Genomic DNA, 17,847 nt, shown 5'->3' with positions numbered 1-17,847 from the left:
TTGGTTTGTGAGATATGCGTTAAAAGAATCTCAATGTGCCTTAATGTAGTAGGGCAAAATGTCAACTAGCGTCAATAAAAATCTTCAGAGGGCTAGCCAAGTTAGTCTGTAACTGGAAAAACTTAAAATTGTCTAGAAGCATCTTAAAGATTAACAAAACATATAGATAGCATCATGAGTATTCATGTTATATGAAGCTGATAGAGAAGCTGTAAATTGTTCAAAGTGCCCATTGTTTGGTTTTTTAAGTGATTAGATGTGGAAGGCAGTGCGCTAGCCAGGTAATGTCTTTATTTATACCTTTGTAATGGTCTCAAACCTCTAAATGAAGTTAAGTTTCAATTCTTCCCTGTGTATTTGGCTTGTGGAATTGGCCTGAAACAATACAGTGACTTTGAGATCCATTAATGAGTGTCTGGGCAGGCTAAAGTGTTCTCCACCAGGTTTCTGTTTGTTGCCTTTTTGGATATCTGATTTGTGTCCATTCTTTCCCGAAGAGACTGTCCAGTTTGGCCAATATACATGGCAGAGGGACATTGCTGGCATTTGATGGCGTAGATTGCATTAGTAGATGTGCAGTTAAATGAACCTCTGATATGGTGGCTGATGTGGTTGGGTTCAGTGATGACATTGTTTGTGTAGATGGGTTTGGGTAAACTACATCTTTTTTTTTTTCCCCCCGGAAAAAGTTATGCAAAATGCGCTCCACATTTTGTGTAGCTTTTTCTGATTCTTTTGTTGGAAGAGGCTTTTCTGACATTTGGCCCATCTAGGCTGCACAAAATGTTGGGGAAAAACCCTCTTTAGGAAGCCGCCTTATTCCTCGTGGAATGAGGAATAAGGGGGCTTCTGAAACAGCGTGTTTGCTATTCCGCAAAAAAACGGAAGAGCAAACGCGTTCCCTGGTCATGGAACAGTTCTTCTGGGATGCCAGGTATCCCGGAAAAACTGCATAGTCTAGCTGTACCCAATGTGTGGACAGAGATGGCATCAGAGCTGGTTGCAAGGGTGGGTTCCTGGATGATTATGATGGAGGTAAAACAAAAAAAGTAGTCATGTAGCACTTTAAAGACTAACGAGATAGTTTATTAAGTGATGAGCTTTCGTGGGACAGACCCACTTCGTGTGTGTGTGTGTGTGTGTGTGTGTGTGTGTGTGTGTGTGTGTGTGTGAGAGAGAGAGAGAGAATCGATCAGACTAACACGGCTACCTCTCTGTTACTGTGTTGGAGGTGTGCTGTGTGGTTACTGGAAAGAATTTGTTTGAGGTTAAGAGGTAGTCTGTAGGTGAAGATTGGCCTTTCCCCTCAAGACCTGTCAGAATGAGGGGTCATAGATTGTTGATAATGCATTGGTAATAATTGTTGATAATAAAAATCTTGATTGAGTGAAGTACAGAAAGTACCTCCAATATTTTTTCTACCAAGAAAAAATGCAGTAGCTTTCTCTTTTTGGTATTTTTGATTAACTCGATCATTAATCAGTAGTAAGGTAAATGTGTTATAAGTACAGTGTATCCAACATAAATTGCACACCGTTTTCTCTGACCTGTCACAACAAAGTTCCATTTTGATATAGTTTTAATGGAGGATTTTTGAAAGAACAAAATCTTGTACAGCATGAAATATACAGAATTCAGTGTTTCTTTCTGTCACAGTAGGAAATGATTAGAGGTTGTAATATGTTGTGTATTGATTTGATGAGAACAGACCTGCCAGTCTTTTAGAGAATGCGTTTGAAATTTGTGTTTCTAATTCAGAAACTGACAGTTATTCTTGTTCTTTACTGAAATGAGTTATAAAAAACTCACATGGAGTGTGCATAATTATTTGTATTTCTATTTTAGAATAGGATCACTGATTTCTTGAGATGTTATGAGACGTCATGTATATTTATCCATCACTTACTATGTTGTTCCATTCATCACTCTTTTTCTTTATTTAGAAAGAAATTCAAGCATTAAGCTCCACAATTTATTTTACCGTGGCTGAAGAGCTATTTTTTCTGGCCTAAGGACTTAAAGCAATCAGGCAACTTTATAATTGATGTTTACATTTTCGTTCAGACATTTTAAAACTAAAGACTGTATACGTAGGTGGGAGTTCATCTGAGGAGGAAGAATAACCTTGCAGATATAATGTAAGACTGCAATTCAGGAGTCCCTGGATTCTACTCCTGACTCTGTTGTAATCTCCTGTTTATAACATAGCCGCTGGTACCGCACACAGCGGGGGGCTGCTGTACAAGTACAGATCTCCACTGAAGTCTGTGGGTTTCTGGATAGGAGTAGCAATACGCTTGTAGGAATCACAATGTAAGATTCATGTCTGAATCTCTCTCTGCCTTAGTTTCTTCTTCTGTATAATGAGGAGAACATTGCCTACTACACACAGGTGTTGCGGATGCTTTACTTTTGTTCATGCCAGCTTTTTGTGTTCAGTTACTTTAAAGTTACTTCGTTTTTTCTTCATATTTGGAGAAAATATGGCCTTGTACTTTTTCTGTACCCGTTCTTGCTACCTCTCATAATTGTTGCCAATATTCCTGTTGTAGCTTCTAAGACCACTATTTTTGCTGCTCATCCCTAAGTGTAAAATAGCTGCATTTCACATGTCCCTCCTGCCAAACGCTAAATTATTACTTCATTACAAGGTAAGGCAGAAAGATAAGCCTAGCTGTGTATGAATAGACACTTATTCAGTCATATATCTTCATTTATAACCTAGGCAGTCAGCTTCTATTGTCTTTAAAGAGAATTAGTCTCTAGGTAAATGCTTCTTCAGTGAAGTTCATTTCATTATGAAGGTTCCACTTCAAGAGAAATGGGATACACACTAGTCAACATATGCAAGAACACACACAGCTACTAATAGGAGAAGCCTACGTTAGCTGACCAGTAGCAGAAAAATGTTGCAGTGAGCAATCACAATCCTTAGTTGTGTAATTATCTCTCTCCTTTTTATGAAAGCAACCATAGGCGTTATCCATTACATTCACTCTAAACAAAGTAAAAACATGATGAAAAACCATTGCACTATACATACAATACAACAGCATCTGAAATCTTGGATTTATTAGATGTAATTTGCCTTGTAAAGTGCACTAAGAATTCCTCCCCCCCCCCCAAAATGCCAGAAACTCAGCATTATGGAAGACCTGAAGGAAAGTGTTTGATTATCTTTACTAACCAGTAGGAGTTATTCTAGTCTCAGTTAAAATATGTTGTTTTTTGCAGTACTTTTTTTCTTGCAGTATTTCTATTACCTGACAGAAAAGGAATCTCTTAGTCAAGTGACTCTTTGGGCTGTGTTCTATCGTCTGTTCTTGCATAAAGTTTCCACAGTTATTAATTGGACTTACATGGAAGAAGGCTCATTTCAGCAAAGCACAGAACACATGCTCAAGTCCTGTCCCAAGGTGGGATGGATGTAAATGTTTCAATTCATTGTTGGGTTAGCGTGGGCATATTCTGTGTCCTAAACCTCTGGGCTGTGTCTACATTGGCACAATCTTGCGCAAAAGCAGCTGCTTTTGTGCAAAAACTTGCTGCCTGTCTACACTGGCCCCGAGTTCTTGCACAAGTACGCTGACATTCTAATGTATGAAATCAGTGCTTCTTGCACAAGAACTATGATGGTCCCGCTAAGGAAGAAGCCCTCTTGTGCAACTGTTCTTACGCAAGAGGCCAGTGTAGACAGGCAACATGAATTTCTTGCGCAAGAAAGCCCTATGGTTAAAATGGCCATCAGAGCTTTCTTGCGCAAGAGAGCATCTACACTGGCAAGGATGCTCTTGGGCAAAAGCACATCTTTTGTGCAAAAGCACATGCCAGTGTAGACGCTCTCTTCTGGAAGAGTTTTTGCGCAAGAACTCTTCCGCAAAAGAGTTCTTGCACAAGACCATGCCAATATAGGTGTAGCCCCAGTGTTAATTTTCTACTTTCCATTTTGAATGTGCCTGTTCAGCAAGTAATAAGAAGATAGGGCAGTACTGTATTAACCAAAATTGATAGAGTTCTATTATGTTGTTCTTAAGCCACTTGAGTTACTGTCATAGATATAACTAACAAAGTGCTTGATTAAAAATCGTCATAATTCAGGCGTAATGAGACTCTGTATACCAGAACAAGCATTATGCTTGGCTCTGGACAGGTCTTTTAAATTTGGTGTTAATTAGTTGGATGTTACAGATGAAGAAGACCAAGTCAGCTGAGCTGTTTGCTCTCTAAGTTTATGTGGTAGTCCTTCTATTGGAGATAGTAACACAGTTCCTCGTGTAGAGCTGAATCTGTTTTATGGAGCTATAATCTATAGTAAACTCTCATGTGTGTATTTTTTCAAGTGTAGCCTGTTTTAACCCATTTACAATATTAATGAAGGCATATCCTCTAAAGCCGAAGTTCCCTAACTTTTTTTTTTACTTCCTAGCCCCTTCTACCAACTGCCCATGTACCCCCGCCCTTCTCATCACTGATACTTTGTGTGTTCTTAACACCACCTCCCCTTAACCATCTGTCCATATTTCTCTGTTACATACAGATACAGTGCGTCGTATACAGTTGGGGGAACGGGGGGAAGGAAACCTTGACTACCTTCTGAGCTCAGTTAGACTGGACAGTTGCTGAGCAACTGAACCTGTGCTGTATTGTGATGGGAGGTGAGAGCTTTGTGCTTTAGCCTATCTGTAGATCTGTGGTGTTCTTGCTACATCTTGAAGTAAATTAGTTAAATTAGTTTTACATAAATAAATGCTCACCACATTTTATAATTTATATAAATACAAATTCCCACAGAACTTTAAAACATTGCTTTGAATAGCCTATTTTGAAAATGCAGCAAGTAAAACCTACTCTTATAAGTTTCTCCCATGTTCCCCTCCCCCAGAAATGTGCTGTACACATACCACAGTTCGGGAACCCCATTCTAAAGAATAGTTATGTTCTTTGAGGATCTGCCCTTATCCTCATTGACTTTTTTCTTGATCTATGGTACTACAGTTGTTGTGCAGTAGCAGCTACGAGAGCATGTTATGGAAAAACATGAAAGAACACCTGCAAATATGAGGCAAGTCAGTCACATCTATGTTTAGAGTTGTCTCAGATTTTCTCATCTACGCCTTATAAAGATGTGTATGAAGTTAGGGTCTGGTTTTTAAGGATGACAGAATACATCTAATTATTCATCGTTATTCTATATGTGCACATGATCTTATTTGATTTGTTACTTGAGCTGATTTTTTTTTGAACATTAAATACATAGATGGTTAAGCTAGATGCTTGAACTACAGTAGTATTCTTCCATTATAATCAAAGAACAACATAAATATGGATGGAGATTAAAAAGTACTGTGTTGTATTTGAGCTCAGCCTTCCTGCTCTCTATTTCTGGACTGTAGTTCACAATCTGGTTGAGGCTTTGGATATTACTTCTGCTTGCTTAGCCTTGAGTTTGCTTTTTTAACATGCTCTCCCTAATGAATCCTTGATTAAGGTAGGGCCCACCTTCAAAGCTACAGTTGCTAGAATTAAAGGTGGCTCACCAACAACAACACTTTTCCAGACATGCAGAAGAACACAGGAAACTATTTTTTCATATCTTTTTGACAAAAATATGACAGAAAATTTCAACAAAGGCTTTCTAAGGCATGTGAACTCTGTGTACTTTAAGTACTGTGGATGAAAGAGTTCAAACCTTGTTCCTTTTAAAAAAAAAAACTCATAAAAAGAACTGGTGAGTGTAATTCATTATTTATCTACAGCAGTGGTTCCCAAACTTTTCGGCATCACGCCCCCTTTTTGATTTTTGAGAAACCTTTTTTTGCTGAGCAGGAAAAAAAAGGAACTGACCGGGGCCGAAAAACTAAGTGGGGGAAGGGCCCTCTCTTTGGGAACCCATGATCTACTGCAGGATGGCTAAAATGTGAGCAGACGCCATAATTGCCAAGTATTCTGTAAAGAAATCTAAAACTCAACTTGAAGACTGTGAATTTAAACTTCTGTGAGCTTATTGTGTTTTACAATATTTGTTGTAAGGAATATTTGAAATATTACAATACATACAAACTATCTACAGTATTCTGATTTAGTATCCAGTAGTGTTTTTATTTTTCTTCAGATAGCATCTTCACAGGATCTTTTCTCTGGGTATGTCTACACTTGCACTGTCTTTCGAGAGAGGGATGCAAATGAAGACATTTGAAATTGCAAAAGAAGCTGGGATTTAAATATCCCACACTTCATTTGCATATTCGTGTTATGGCGCTATTTCAAATAACAGATGCTTTTAAGATGCAATTATTTTGAGAGAAAACCCTTCTCTCAAAATAACTGGTAAAATTCATATGAGGAATAAGGCTTATTTTGAGAGAAGGTTTTTCTCTCGACATAACCATGTCTTCACAGCATCTGTTGTTTCAAAATAGCGCTGTTTTGAAATAGCACCATAACACAATTATGTAAATGAAGCATGGGATATTTAAATCCCAGCTTCATTTGCAATTTCGAATGTCTTCATTTGCATCCCTCCCTCAAAAGAGGGTGCAAGTGTAGACATACTCTCTGTCTTCTAGTACATTAAATTAAGTTTTTCTCCTGAAGTTATACAACTTTCTTACTTCAGTGCAAGGGGAATTAGATGTACAACTTCTGCTATCTTTCATCATTGTAGTAGGGTATACTGGCATATTGTGTATATACTGTACATTATGTGGCAGAAAGTGATTTAATGATTATTTTTTCCTTTCAACCCTGATTCCCTGAATTTCAGTCTAGCAGTTGATGGCCAATAAGACCATTTCTTTTAGAGAGAGACTAGTTTTTGCCTTTGAGGAGGGAACTAGACCCAGATACTGAAGTGCAGTCTGACAGCTGATACGTCAGTGAACTGGAATTGTTAGTTTCCTATTTGGTAGTACTAGTGAACAAGAAGTTTTCTGTTTGTGACTCATGTCAGGTAACCTTTGCTACACCTCCATACACTGATGACACACGTTGTTACAGAAATAAACTAGTGTTAGAAATGTGTTTCCACATGGTCACCAGTATTTTCATTGGCATTTCCCTGTGGTTGTTTTAAATAGTATCATATGTTAGTCATTTTCTAATGGATAGTCCTATACAGTAACTCCTTTGAAACACATATAACTATACAATGACTGTCTTCACTAATGTTGAGTTCTCCTGTTAACTGAGTTAATATATTGCCCATCACCAAATCACTATAAGGGGAACTGATACCTCTTAAATATGTAAGGAACACATATCAGAAGTTGAAATATATCTTGCTGACTGAATCAAAGGCAAGCCAGAGTGGCAGAAAGTATAGTAGGGTGATTGAAATGACTATTGGCCCAGAGCCATTTCCTGTGGATGTCCTGTCAAACAGGCTGGGCAGCTCTGAGAGAAGTGGGTTTTGGATAGGTGAAGCGGGCTAGGCAGGAGGTATATATGCAGAGAGAACCATTCCATATCCCTTGTTGATTCTGTCAATTTCACACACCTATTAGTTACACAAGATACTTTTTCTCTTCGACAGCTGCCAACAGATTGATTTTTTTTCATGGTATCAAGGTGCATAGGCAGCTCAGAGAGCAATATCCTTGACCTATTTTCTTTATGTAAATTATATGTAATTTTTCAAGGGCTTATTCTGCATAAATCTCTGCTCTCAACTCTCTCCTGTGTTTTTACATTGCAGGTTGCTATTGGGTGTATGTAAGTTGGGGGTAAGCAAATATCGGCCTGTGGGCCAGATTCTGTCTGCCAGGGTTAGTGCCAGGTGGGTCCCTGCTGCTGTTTACATGCTTGGCTGCAGGTCCTAGCGATTTGCAGCTCCCGTTGGCCATGCCCCTCCAATGGAAGCTGTGGGAAGCATTGTCCTGGTACGTGCCACTTCCCATTCATAAAATGTATGGCCAGTCAGGATTTGAAAATCTCATCACAGACATACTGATATGATCCTGGTTGATTTTATGCCTGTCTGTCTCTCAGTACCAGCAGTAAAATGCACAAATATGTGTAAGGAATAGGTTCTTTTGAGAGGGCAAAATAATGTACATCACATATTGCAAGAGCTTTTCTTTCCAGTTTATTTAAATTAAATCCGGTTACACTCATTCTTCATCATGGTGAAAATATGTTTTGATATTCGAAGACAGGTGTGAGCAGGTAGCAGAGGATTTACTTCATTTCAGCCTGCAATATTACACCTTTCACTTAGCACTGCTTAATGCTATCAGGATTAATACAGTTTTCCCAATGCCTTTCTACTGTCTCTTTGAAAAGAGGAGTTAATTTTCCATGTAGAGTATTTTTGATTAATCTCTGCCAAGGTTAGTGCAAAATTCAATAATCTTCCAAATAGAAGCCATTGCTTGAAAATTAGTTTGTCATGTTTTCCCTGATTGGGTCATGTTTGCTACTAAAATATTATAGCCAAAGGTGCTTCCGGTGAGAAATTATTAAAGGTTAACTTTGAGCTAAACGTTAACAGGGTAAGAAAATTACAGCATTCGTATGTTTCTAAGTAAGTAAAAATGTATTCTTGTTTCTGCTTTCTAAAAATTATGGGATTCATAACCCTTAAAATATTATAAACAGACAAACATCCCTAATTTTTATTTATTTTTAGTTTTCATTATGCTTTACGTATCAAATTAATTAAAAATACCAAACCCACATTACATATGGGTAAGAAGAGAGATAAGTACAAAATTTAAGTAAAGAGTTGGGTGGAGACAGGAATAGAATCTAGGAGTAAGAGCTACCAATCTTTTGCTTCAGCCACTTGATAATTTGCTGTAATGGCTAGTGGGCGTAGAATCCTAACAGTTTACTAGAAGAGCATTGGCAAGGGTCATATTTTCCTTAATATATGTACATAATCCCACATTGTATGCACTTTCAATTTAATGGGGAACATGAGAAGAATCACCATGTCAAGAGTGTGACTATCACTATATATAAATATCCTTCTGATCAATAATTCTGTTTGGAGAACAAAACTTCAGATACATGAAATAACGAAAGTAAGCATTGGATGTTAAGCATTTTAGTGGTAATCTTCTTGTTTTATCCATACCTTTTCTGTTAACAATATATTTTAACTTCTTTTCGTATAATACAGCTGTTAGTGCATAAAGACATGAGTTGATGAGTGTTCTGATTTCCTCAGTAACAAGCCAGTCCTACTAAAATGTTCTTCTGCTCTTGAAACAGTGTCAACTTTGTTGCTGGAAGTATGATACAGAGTTTTGAGCAATATGGAGGCTCAACACTAAACACTTGATCATATGTAACAGCTTTGAGTGCTTAAGTGAAATCTGATATGATACATCTCAGCAGATCTACCAGCTGTTTTTCCTGTTTTTCTTTAAGGTTTTTTAAAATTGCAAGTCTTTTGCATGTCAGGACATCTGTATCACTTTCTATCTAAAACATGTTCAAAATTCATGCCCAGAAATCTGATTCTGGGCTTGATTTATCTGAGTGTGTTATTGAAAGAGGATTTCAAAATAGGCCCAAAATGGGATCCCTTTTATTACAGATCCAGACCTGTAAGCACTCACAGGATCATGTTCTAAGGGAGTTAAATGAGCAGCTTTTGATAAATAATATTCACTTCATAGGATACGCAAACTGGCAGCTCCTACATATTTAGTATTAAGAGGAGTTCCTAGGATTTAGTGTGAGGGAATTTTTAATCAGCTTTTCCATTGCTTGAGGATTCCTTTGTGGTTTTTCACTTCCTTCTGGCACTAAACCACATTTTTTTTAATAGACGGATTGACAGGCACAATCTGGAGCAGCAATGGCCAACCTAGCTTAGTAAGCAGGCTGCATGAGTGAACCTCCTTCATCTCAGTGGGCTGCAGGATTGTCGTAACCAAGACAGTCTCCCAGGAGAGGGTAGTAAGCTGTGCTTATATTACTAGAATTTGCAAGGCGTGCCCCATGAACCGTAGCAGCGCATTGATTGGATGCAGAGGGAGTGCATTCTCACAATGTTGTGAGTAACCAGCATACACCATGCTTCCCATGCCCTTCCTTTAAGTGTGTGTCACTTTTTGTGTTACCAGTAGGGAGAAAAACTATGTGAACGAAAACCAGCATTCGCTGGTAAACCCTGTGTGTTGGCGACTGTAAACGAAATGTCTTGTGGGCCACATATAAAACCCCAGCGGGCTGCAGGTTGCCCACTACAAATCTAGAGCTCATTGAAAGATGATTATTTTCAGGAGGAAATTTTCTATGACCAAATACCGGATACTACTGCTGCCATTAAACAATAAGCACAGTGCCATTTACTACCAGACAATGGATTCCCCCTTAAAATACAACAGGATGTAAGATTAGAACAAAATCCAGTGACCTCTTTACTTCTGGATATGACAAGAGTTGACATATGGGAGCCCAGATATTATTGGGAAGTGCAGCATCCACATTGTTAAAGACAACAGGTGAATATTTAATAGGAAAGATGCTTCTATTCAGTGCCTTAAGGAAAATGTCCAAGCCCCATTCAGTCATAGAAAAATGATACTGTTGTAACATGACAAAAAACAGTGGTCTATATCTAATATGATACCTTAAGTGAAATAGATTGTACCCTTTTTATGCATTTTCAAGTTTGCTACATTGTCAGACCGTGGAATCTATTTTCAAAGGTTATTTATTTCACATTTTATTTGCTATACACATGCAATTAGAAAGCTGAGTAATGACTGAAGTGCTCACACATGAATTCTCAATTACTATTTTAGAATATGTGGAAGAGATCATCATAAAAGGCTCTGCCTTCTGAATGATTTTATCTGAGTTGCTTCTGTTCACACACATGTGCATACCCCTTTTCCTCATTTAGTGAATGTAACCAGACCTTCTCTTAGGCAGTAGTGTGGGTAATGCATTTGCTTTGAACTCATGGCTTTATAAATGTGTTGTACCATTTTATATTTTAAGCTGCCACAAGGCTACGGCACAGATAGTTTGAAGTCCTGCAGTGTAGTAGAAGATTAGACGCACAAATATAGCAGCATTCCCTGAAGATCTAGTGAGCTAGAAATCCAAATGCTAGCCCAGAATGGGAAATATGTTTTACCATGGTAACATGAATCTTTTGTGACATTTTGCCAAATAAGAAACATAGGATTATAAAAAGGGAGAGTGTTAGAGTGATGGAAAATGCCTCCTGCCGTTTTCTAGCCTTAAAAGTTCCTGAGGTTTTTGTGTTTGCCCTCAATCAAGTAACTAGAATTTTTTTAATGGATTTCATATTAGGAGAGTTTCCATTTCAGCAGGAGCTTGATATTTATTTCTCTGCATTCGTACTCCGCCAACAAGGAGTCTTTTCTTGTAGGTGTGAAAATATAGAATAAAATGGCCAGAACAATGTTTTGCTGCTCAAAAGATGTAATTTATACTGTATGTGTTATTTTAAATATAGCACCACAGGCATTTTCTTAAGTTGGGCAGAAAACTACTATTAAATGAAATGTAAAAAATTGAATGATGCTTTAAATTATATATGCTTAAGTAATGGAGTGCCTTATAAGAATTTGTGAAAGCCAGTGTTAGTCATATAATTTTATATCCTAGTTGATTTATTTTCTGTAGCATTTTACTGGTGAGAAATGAGAAACAATTTCTGCCTCATGCATAGACATTATTGTGTTTGTCAGTAGTTATTTCCTGGAGATAGCTGAGGACAGAACTTGACCCCAAGTTTGCCTACTAATGGCCTTTATGTTTTACTCATTGACATTAGGTGAGATTAAACAAGTAGTAATCCCATGGATGACTCATTTTTATGCTGTTTTATGATAAAAGTGGTTTAGCCTTTCCTAACACTGGTCACTATTATTAGGCTACATGGTTTAGGCCCTTATCCTGTAAATGATTTTACAAAACCTTAATGATTGTTTTCAGTGGGAATACTCATGATAGTCATATTAATTACATACATAAGTGTTTCAGGATAAGAGCTATCCAGTGTAATGGAACTATCTCGTAATCTCTAGTGTCACACTTTGATTATGCATCCATGAGTTTAAAAGTGGATAAAAGGTGTCCTATATGGGTAAACGAGCTTTCTAGTTATCTGATAACTAAGGCAGCCACTGTAGATCTGTAGAATAATCCTGTTCTGCCCAAATATTGGAATAGTCATTTAACAAATAAAAAAAGTAAAAATATGGTTACAGCATGTATATAATGAACTGTTGTATTTATATTTTATCATTTATATTTAAATCAGGAGTGCTTACCGCATATTCAGCCACTGTAATAATACAGTGAAATTGGATAAAATAATGGCATTAACTATATAATATGAAACTGTTCAGTCAAATAACATATGACTTCCATGGTTGCAAACTAAGTTAAATTCAGCAAATAATTTATCAACCAGATTTTAAGAATCAACATCAGACAGTAAGTATAAGGATAATTGTAAATATTTAATAGTTGATTATATGTACTAGTCAGAGGCAACATACATCTACAGATAAACTATATTGTACAACTATTTCCATCCTGCAACAACTATTTGACAATATTTGTTTTATAGTTTTAGTGTACTATTATAGGTACAGTAGGTTATTGATTCAGAACTCACTACAATAATTTCCTATATTTGCTTTTTCCTTATACTTGGTTTTATAATCTGCCAATCATAAATGTCATTTGTGACAGATGTTTAACACAAGATTTTTAAAAAGTGCCTCTCCAGTATCAGTCTTAGCAACAGATTTATTGACCTTAGCAACAGCAATAATGGGTAGCAAAATAATTTTATATATGATTATAAGATGGCATTTATTTCTATGCCTTCCTACTTAAAAACAGAGTGAAGAGTTAGGAATGGAACTTTATTTTAAATAGTTAGATATTATTATGCAATCCTTTTCCTTCAGAGAGACTGTGTGAGTCTATTCGTCAGATAACCTATTTGAAAAGTCACATTCTCATGACCCCATAGCACAAAATCCCATTGGCTATATCTTTAATAAATAACAAACAGATGTTCTCTGGAGAATTTTGAGTGTAGCTCAATCTAAACTGAAAGTGTTCACAAAATAAATATTGTACAGCACAGCCTGAAATATGAAATGAAAAGATGAGAAACACACACCAAGCAATCTAATATATTTAATCTTGAAATCATGGTGCATGTGTTTTAGTCTTCATATGTATCAAGTATTATCTGAAAAGTTGCAACAACTTTTACTAACAGCTTGGTTTAAGTGGCCATGTTACTTTTTCCTGTCTGTATGATAATACTCTAAGTGTAAAATAACATGACCATCAGTATTAATTTAAAATGTACACAGAAGAAATATTTTTCTACAAGATATATCATGCAAATGGTGACAGAGGTAATGGATCCAGACACAGAAGTGATGTCAGATAGAGACACCGATGATTTTTAAGCAGCAGGTCACAGTGATTAGGGAGTGGTGTTTTCCACTCATCACCTGCACGCAGGCATTTAAGTAATGGCAGTGTGGATGTTGCTGGTTCCTGCCTCTCAGGAGTCTTGCTTAGAGTCTGCACACACGTACATGCCTGCGTGAACGTTCTCTCTCTCAGAGAGACAGAGGATGCAGAAGGATTGGGATTGGGACCTGCCAGGCCCTCAAGTTCTGACTTCAACCCAGAAGTTCTTCCTTCTCTCACAAGCCGGTGGCCCATCAGTATAATCCCAGGTCTTTTTGTCTCTCGGAACCATTCACTGTATCCTTTTAACTACACTGGAAACTAGCCATAAGTTGTGATGAAAGAAAGTCAAGTACCTCAGCATATTCCGAATTAACCACCTTGAAGTTGCTGTGAGGAAGATGGAAAAGTTCCCTAGGCCTTGACCATCTGGTGCCATGGGAGGAAAAAATTCCTTCTTGTTCCGCAAACAGGCAGTTGGCCACATCCACACCATCTGTCTCACCAGATTTTCAGTCCTAGGGCTGTGTGGGGCTCCTAGAACAGACCCCTGAGAGGCTGCATATGGATTCATGCTCCAGGGTAAATCCCTGGAGCTGGTGACCAGTCAACACATCTTTCTCCCACATAGACAAACTGGGGAAATGGTCTGAGGTCTGAACAAACTAGAGAAATGGTCTGAGGTAAATAGGATGAAGTTTAATAAGGACAAATGAAAAGTGCTCCACTTAGGAAGGAACAATCAGCTTCACACATACAGAATGGGAAGCACCTGTCTAGGAAGGAGTACTGCAGAAAGGAATCTAGGGGTCATAGTGAACCACAAGCTGAATATGAGCCTACAGTTTGATGCCGTTGCAAAAAAATCAGACATGATTCTGGGCTGCATCAACAGGAGTGTTGTGAACAACACACAAGAAGTCAATCTGCTGCTCTACTCTGCACTGATTAGGCTCAGTTGGAGTATTGTGTCCAGTGTGGGCACCACATTTCAAGAAAGATGTGGAGAAACTGGAGAAGGTCCAGAGAAAAAGCAATAAAAATGATTAAAGGTTTAGAGAACATGACCTATGAAGGAAAACTGAAAGAGTTGAGCTTGTTGAGTTTGGAAAGGAGAAGACCGAGAAGGGGACATGATAGTAATTTTCAAGTATCTAAAAGGGTATCACAAGGAGGAGGGAGAAAAATTGTTCTCCTTGGTCTCTGAGGATAGTACAAGAAGCAACGGGCTCAAACAAAGGGAGGTTTAGGCTGGACATTAGGGAAAAACTTCCTAACTGTCCAGTGGTTAAACACTTGAATAAATTGCCTAGGGAGGTTGTAGAAGCTCCATCTCTGGAGATATTTAAGAGCAGGTTAGATAGACATCTATCAGGGATGGTCTGGACAGTACTGGGTCCTGCCATGAGGGCAGGGGACTGAGCTCGATGACCACTCGAAGTCCCTTCCAGTTCTTTGATTCTTTAGACAATAGGTGTCACAGTAGCAGTGAGCACACTTGCAGTCCATTGGTGTTCAGTGTGTGGCCCACGTGACAATTTGTTTACCATTCCCCAAGCACAGGATTAACAGTATTACTGAAGTGACACACGTGTAAAACAAGCGCACGTTTGTGCGGATTGCACATAACAGTGTCTGTGAGAGCTGTGTACTCTCTCTGCATCTAATCAAAAGCACTGCTATGGTTCAGTTGGCACACCTGGCAATTTGTAGGTGCAGGAGGCCCTCGTTTTGCAATGGCCCGAGTTAAGACCCCCTGCACTTACAGCCTTTTCCCTAAGTGCAGAAGGGGCTTAAAATACCCCGACTTACGTCCTCAGCCCCGGATTTATGACAGCGTATGATGCCGGTTGTAAATGCGGTCTCGAGTTACAACGTCCTCGACTTGCGACGCAATCTCCGGATCCGATCAAGTCGCAAGTTGGGGGCAGCCTTACACAAGTGCAGTTAGCAAAACTGTCCTATATTGGGAGACCACTTTGGTTAAAACAGTCCTGAGGCCCACTCAGATGGAGGGCCAGTCATACAGCCTACTCACTAGCCTAATAGCCTGCAAGGGGGAGGAGGAGCTACCTGTTGTCTCCAGTTGAGTGCCACCTACTCTAGAGCTTGAGCTCTCCCCACTTCGCAGTAGCCTAGTCAACTACACCTACCTGTTGACGATGGCATTTACTGAGTGTAGCTATTTGCTCTGTTAAAGGTGTGGTTGCATGACAGTTAAGTATTCATGAATGTTTTAATGATGCTGGAAGGAGCGGGATTTGCATAATCCCTTTCTCCAAGGAGTTAGTCAGACAATGGGCAGAAACAAGAGTGATGCAGTTAATTTCAGATTGAGAATCATAGTTATTTTCAGCTGATCCACTTTCAAATAAAAAAGACTCTGTATGTCATTCAACAAAGATCACAGTACAGCCACACTCTTAGCTATATTTATAGAGGAGGGAAATTGTGCTTGCTAAACCTTTATATATCTGAGTCTGTGATGAATCACCACGGATGAATTTGGTCTTGGGCGATTATCAGAAAGTGATGACATAGTAGTACAATATTTTCTATATTGCATTTGGTGGTATGACTTTTGTGTAATGTTTTTGTGAGTGTGTGTGTGTGTGTATAAATACATAATTAATACAACATGTGCATTTAAAGAGTTATACGTATATTTATACTTTAGGGGCCTGACCCTAAAGATATTACAGAAATACAATCATTCAGTAATTTTATTTATATATCATGTGATTTATTGGATCTAATTATCAGTTCTCAGTACGCACAATTCCCACTGAAATTGTGGGCTCTTAGCATTTGTAAATCTATCTGGAATTATAGTACTGTATTAGTTTGAAATAAATGATCTCTGTGTATTCCATTTCACTAATCCTAAACAAGAAATCTTTTCTGAGAGGCCAGTGGCATTAAGATGTCTACTCACTATTAGGGATATAAAGAGTTAACTGGTTAACCAGTTACCCCGTAAGTATCAGCTTTACCAGCATGCTTACTAGGGAACCATTAACCAGCAGCCCAACTGGCCTGAAGTAGCACCCCATCTGTGGCATGACGGCCTGAGCCCAGCCTGTTTGGCAATCTGTAGGGGTTCACCCCGTGCGGAGAGGCTTACGTCTGCCCCCCTCAGTTGTCACTGTCGTTAGTGACCTAATGCGACTAGCTTCGCTCGGTTCCGTTCGGATCGGCTCAGCGGTTGGGGGAAGGGGGTCCGGGCCCGCCCTCGCTCCGGACCCCGACCCAGGGCCCTAAGGTCAGGGAAAGATTCCCCACCTAGCGAGGGGGGTCGAGAACCCTAAACTCCCCCGCTCTCAGGGTCCGCGTCCCTGCCCTGGGCCACTTCTTCCCCCAGGTCCAATAGGCTCACCTGGGCTTCTCCTCCGATCCTGCCCAGGGCCTCCAATACTGGCGTCCGCTCACCGGTTCTTGGGGGGGGGGTGCGTCTCCTCGGCGTCCCCCCTAATGGCTGGCGCGCTGCGACCTTTTAAACTGCCCGCCCGTCGCAGGCAGATGACGTCACCCCCCTCGTCGGCCTCCGGCCCCTCCCCGGGCCGGCCTCCCCGTGACGTCAACGCCACGTCTGCTCGCCCCTGCCCCCTCTCAGCGCTGCCTGCTAGCCCCGGCACGTCACCCGGCCGGTGCGCCGGCCCCCCCGCTCGGGGACAACGGGCGGCTATCTGCGCCACTCCGGGGGGTGAGCCCTCCCCCCGCGATCGCGGCGTCCCGGCGGTTTCCGGGAGGGGCGGGGCTACCCCGCCACACAATCCCTCTGCCCATGGGATCCCGATTAACCAGTTTAACAATGTTTAATTAGTTAACTTTTTAAACAGGAATTTGCATCCCTGCTCATTATTGATTTCTTAGCTGGAAATTAGTCAGGAATAGCAGACTGAGTGAAATATTTAGCACATTGCAAATTAAAATAACCTCATTTTCCTTTATAATAATACAAATCTCAAATTTGCAATACTTCAACATTATCTTTGAGATCCTGATTTTACAGTAATTTTTTTTTCTGTGTTCAGATTAAATCACCTGAGCATCATAACAAACTTTCAAAACATGTTTCTCCTGCAAATACAATACATCTTTATTTAGAACTAGTAATGGTTATTAAGTATAATTAGTCACAATCTGTGAATAAACATATCTGGTATATGTCACATTCATCAAAGATTAAATTCTGTTTAGTATGCAGTCCTGCTGCTGTTAACATGTGTTTTAAGTGCAGATTGATAGCTGTACCAAATCTAGGGTCAGTGAACTCTCACATAGTTTGTGAATTTATTTAATCAATAAGTAAGCTGCCAATTCCTTCATCAGTTACAATAATTTATAGCAGTACATATGGTGTGGCTTTCTTCTATGTGAAGCTCTGGTTTGCCATTTTATTAGGCATTTTACGTG

General features: G+C 39.3%; 1 protein-coding gene across 2 annotated transcripts in view; it reads left to right on the top strand.

The window, feature by feature from the left end:
* PRKCA (protein kinase C alpha) overlaps positions 1-17,847 on the top strand; it is a 359,001-nt gene that overhangs the window by 230,811 nt on the left and 110,343 nt on the right. The gene's annotated exons all lie outside the window — the stretch shown is intronic.

Source organism: Pelodiscus sinensis, chromosome 20 (assembly GCF_049634645.1).
Source record: "Pelodiscus sinensis isolate JC-2024 chromosome 20, ASM4963464v1, whole genome shotgun sequence".
In the NCBI taxonomy this organism is placed as follows: Eukaryota; Metazoa; Chordata; order Testudines; family Trionychidae; genus Pelodiscus; species Pelodiscus sinensis.
The sequence above is the reverse complement of the archived record's forward strand: the minus strand, read 5'-3'. Positions and strand labels throughout refer to the sequence as shown.